This window comes from Penaeus japonicus, unplaced genomic scaffold (genome assembly GCF_977035675.1).
Source record: "Penaeus japonicus unplaced genomic scaffold, GWHDUDI00000001_assembly GWHDUDI00000031, whole genome shotgun sequence".
Lineage (NCBI taxonomy): Eukaryota > Metazoa > Arthropoda > Malacostraca > Decapoda > Penaeidae > Penaeus > Penaeus japonicus.
In genome coordinates, this window is record NW_028234433.1 from 10,229,797 (window position 1) to 10,234,796 (window position 5,000).

Sequence of the window (5,000 nt, forward strand, 5' to 3'; positions counted from 1 at the left end):
CTCTTTCTCTCTCTCTCTCTGTCTTTCTGTTTCTTTCTTTTTCTTTTGCTTTCTCTCTCTCTTTCTCTCTTTTGCCAAGCCGTTCTTTCTGTTTCTTTCTTTTTCTTTTTCATTTTCTTTCTCTCAGTCTCCCTCTCTCTTTATTTTTGTTTCGTTCTTTTTCATTTTCTTTTTATTTCTCTCTCTCTCTCTCTCTCGCGCGCGCGCTCTCTCTTTCTGTTTCTTTTTCATTTTCTTTTTGTTTTTCTCTCTCTCACTCTCGCTCTCTTTTCATCTCTCTTTCTTTCATTTTTTATTTCTTTTTTTCTCTCTCTCCCTCTCTCTCTTTCTGTTTCTTTTTCATTTTCTTTCTCTCTCTCTTCCTCTCTTTCTTCCTGTCTCTCTCTTTCTGTTTCTTTCTTTTTCTTTCTCTCTCTCTCTCTCTGATGGGAACTAATAACCCACCATAAATAAGGTAGTGATGCCAGACACAGGATTTGAACATTACAGATTTATTCCATAACGCAGATAGTCTGGCGTTATGATACACGATAGATATATTCGCTACAGCACAATAATCACAGTAATGAACACTGTCACAACACGTATAAACAGGCAGAGAAATCAGGCGTCAGCGGTAGCGCAGTCGATTCCCGGTCTGTCTGCATGTTCCAGATTTCCTGCTTATATGGCAGGGGCACCCATCCGCCGTCCCCAATGGCGGTTATGCGGGAAGGTAGTCTGGAATGTAGGAGGTATGGCAGTCGAGGGTATTAAGCTCTTTTTGAAGGTCTAGGCACTTGGGAATTCGACCATGTGTGAATTACCCATCACCCGGCGATTGCCTCGTTGTTTTAGAGTGCAATATTCATATATTTGTATATGGATCTATTGCTGTAATTAATATCTTATATAAGCATAATATATAAGTCGTCGGCGACTTGCAAAGATATATGGCATCAAAATATTGGGCATGCATGGGCAAAAAGTGCAAAAACAAGGAATAAGAGAAATAGTATACGCATTTACTATATCTCTCTTTCACCGTAATATGAAGATTGAACACCCCGAGTAGACAAACATCTTGATTTTGCAACGGGACATCAGGCTTGAATAGGCTGGTTTGCCAAGCCATTCTGATGGAATCATCTTCAACTTGCAGACCTGGAATGATGTCACAGAGTAGTGCCAGATGCATAGCAATTGCATTGATGATTGGCAGTGCCAAAATAGTAGGGACATATAAATATTGCATGTATATAGATATATCAAAATATTATTTAGAGAAAACTTCGCAGTGGACCGTATTATAGGTCGGTACATCAGACGTCTTCTCGTGAGACCGTCGTGGCTCTTTTAGCCAAACATCGGGGCAGGCCTGGAATAACTATAAACTAAATGACCGGTTTGGCGGTCGTTGTGATTAATGAAAGAAAGACTTACCTAGATCTCATTGTGGAGGTGGGCCGTGGTAGGCCGAGACTGGGTAAATGTGATGAAAACCGAATCTTGTCCTCAAATGCTTAATTTAAAATGCTGCAAAACCAAGATTGGTAAAAATAATGAATGAGTGTATGGAAAATTAAATCGAGGTCCTAAAGCATTATCAGTATAAAAGCTTTTTAGTCATCAACATAACATCGATCAAGTAGGCGGTTGGGAGAGGAGGGATTAGTAGAAAGATATGGTTGAAGTGAGAAATATAAAGCAAGTAACTATCCACTTTATGTTTAACAAAACAAGGGCGATAAAAGAATTATTGTGTGTGGCACACGTCGTCCTACCGAGTTACTGAATATTCGTTTATGCCATGACATCTAGTTGCAGTGTCAAAGGTTGTTTGTGAACAGAAAGATAAGAATAGTTAATGCAAAAGTGCGAGAGGTAGGTGGTGTGACTACAGTGAGTTATGTGTGTGTATTTCGCAAAAGATAATAAATCTCATAATAAATAAATTATATAAGGCTATGCAAAATAATTAATTGAATTGATAAAATAATAACACCTCGATAACTTTACATGGCAATAAGGAAGAAAGAATACGTCACTATAATAAAACAATAGTCATGATCCGTCGGTTAGTCGGCTCGCTGCTTGTACAAACGTCTTATGGCAACCCTTAGCGTCTGTGGCTGTATTTAGGGACACGTTTTACGCTAAACTGCGTTTGGCCGGCGAAGCTATAGTTCAGCATAACTGATATGTATGAAGAAAAATGAAGTTCGAATTCCTCAATAAAAAAAATAAAACTAGACAAAATAAGAACAATTGAGAATTATTTTAGATAGAACCTAATTAATATGATTAATGAAAATCACGCACTTTAGAAAAAAATACCCTGAAAAATCATACGAAATATCTTGGACAATGACTGATTTGTTAATAAATAAAATTCGATAATATGATGAGAAATAAAGCAGAATTTCTATCACTGATTACACATATAATGCGAGAAAGATACCTTTCGTTACACACACATTGAGAAAAAATCTGAGGGAGAAAAGGGGTTATTAAGAGTGGAAAAAAGTGGGGGGACAACACTTCCACTGAATTACCTAGATTTCACTGCCTGACTTGTTATATTTACTGCTGTGATCACGTGAGAGTGAAAAAAATGTATCGGTGGTGTGATTCACAGTAAGTACGTGGCGAGCGGTCCACGATTTTAAAGAAAATAGGAGACGAGCACGATCCCTGGCTGACATCATTCTGTGAGGGTGGCAGTTTCTCACCGCTAGCACCAGTTTCTGAGTTTTTTTCCATCCCATTTCTGACATCAGTTTGTGAGGGTGAGCAAAAAGGGTTCCACCATGGCCACCAGTTTGTGATGGGTGTCTTAGTCTATCGGAACTAATAACCCACCACAAATAAGGTAGTGATGCCAGACACAGGGTTTGAACATTACAGGTTTATTCCATAACGCAGATAGTCTGGCGTTATGGTGCACGATAGAAATCTTCACTACAACACAATGGTCACAGTAATAAACAATTTATATGGAAGGAGTTCGCATCCATGGTGGTTATGTGGGAAGGTAGTCTGGAATGTAGGAGGTATGGCAGTCGAGGGTAGGGCACTTGGGAATTCAACCATGTGCGAATTACCCATTGCAGTGAATTATCCCCTGGTATCAGGCGGGTCATCCCGCAGACTTCGGGCCGCCTGTCCCCTGACGTCACGAGAGAATCTACGGACCTTTCCGCCCTGCAAGATGATTTGGCTTTGCTGTTCTGCATGTGTGTGTTTATTTCTAATAAAATTAAAGTGCGTTTTTATGTTCCTTTGACTTACCTTTCTGATTGTTTCGTGTTCTTCGTCTACATCTACATTTCTACTACGCTACACAACAAGTACTTATACACTGCTTACCTTATATTCTTTACTTACCTTCCCTTGATCTTGTCTCTTTTCCTTCGACACCTTACCTTCATTTTTCATCTGTTTATCTCTTCCTGTTTTCTCTCGTTTTTCCACTCGGATCCCTTCTTTAACCTTTTCCTACTTTCCTGTTTTTAAATTTTTTTATTTGCCCATTTTTTGTACATTTTAATTCTAATTGTTTTATGTATTTTAAGTTTAGTTTTAAGACACCTTTAATTTTCAATTATGATATATTGGATTGTGGGTAAAACCTCATCATAAGCGCGGGACTCTGCCACATAAAAGGTCAGGCCAGGGCAGTTAACAGAGAGAGGGTTCTTAGACTTGTGAAGTGGCAGACGATCTTTTGGATTTTACCTGGCTGACAGTTTCTCGTGCTGTATGGTTTTACCCTCTCTTTTAACAAGTAAGTGTATGGTGTGTTGTCATTGTATATTGGTTTTGTTCGAATGACTGTTAATAAATGTATAGTTTGGATGCTCCTTTTTTATGTTGCCTTTTTGTTAGCCAGTTTGTTTTAAACGGTGGCTACGGGATGAGCTTTCTTTTCTTACACCCGAGAGTCATCATCTAAAATGCGCCAGACCCACACACTTAATTAATAATGACGCGTAGTTGGGTAACACGCTACCATATCAAACATCTATAAAACACTCTACAGAGTTTATTGATTACCCACTACACCCATCAATCAAAGTTGACCTGACCTGACCCGGCGATTGCCTCGCTGGTTTAGAGTGTAATATTCATATATTTGTATATGGATCTATTGTTGTAATTAATATCTTATATAAGCATAATATATAATTCTCACACTCTTTCTGTGTCTTTCTTTTTCATTTTCTTTATCTCTCTCTCTCTCTCTCTCTCTCTCTCTCTCTCTCTCTCTCTCTCTCTCTCTCTCTCTCTCTCTCTCTCTCTCTCTCTCGCTCTCTGTGTGTGTGTGTCTCTCTCTCTCTTTCTTTCTGTTTCGTTCTTTTTCATTTTCTTTTTCTTTCTTTCTTTCTTTCTCTCTCTCTCTCTCTCTCTCTCTCTCTCTCTCTCTCTCTCTCTCTCTCTCTCTCTCTCTCTCTCTCTCTCCTCTCTATCTCTCTCTCTATCACTCTCTATCTCTATCTCCTTATCTCTCTTTCTTTTCTTTTCTTCTATTCTCTCTTCTCTCTCATCTCTTCTACTCTTCTCTCTTCTCTCTCTCTATGTTCTTCTTCTTCTCTCGTCTCTCTCTCTCTCTCTCTCTCTCTCTCTCTCTCTCTCTCCTCTCTCTCTCTCTCTCCTCTCTCTCCTCTCTCTCTCTCTCTCTCTCTCTCTCTCTCTCTCTCTCTCTCTCTCTCTCTCTCTCTCTCTCTCTCTCTCGCTCTCTCTCTCTCTCTTCCTCTCTCTCTCTCTCTTTCTGTTTCTTTCTTTTTCATTTTCATTTTCTTTTCATTTTACTTTTCTCTTATCTCTCTCTCTCTCTCTGTCTCTCTTTCTCTTTTCATCTTTTTCTCTCTCTCTTTCTCTCTCTCTCTCTCTTTCTGTTTCTTTCTTTTTCTTTTTCTTTTCCTTTTCTTTTTTCTTTCTCTCTCTCTTTCTCTCTCTCTCTCTCTCTCTCTCTCTCTCTCTCTCTCTCTCTCTCTCTCTCTCTCTCTCTCTCTCTCTCT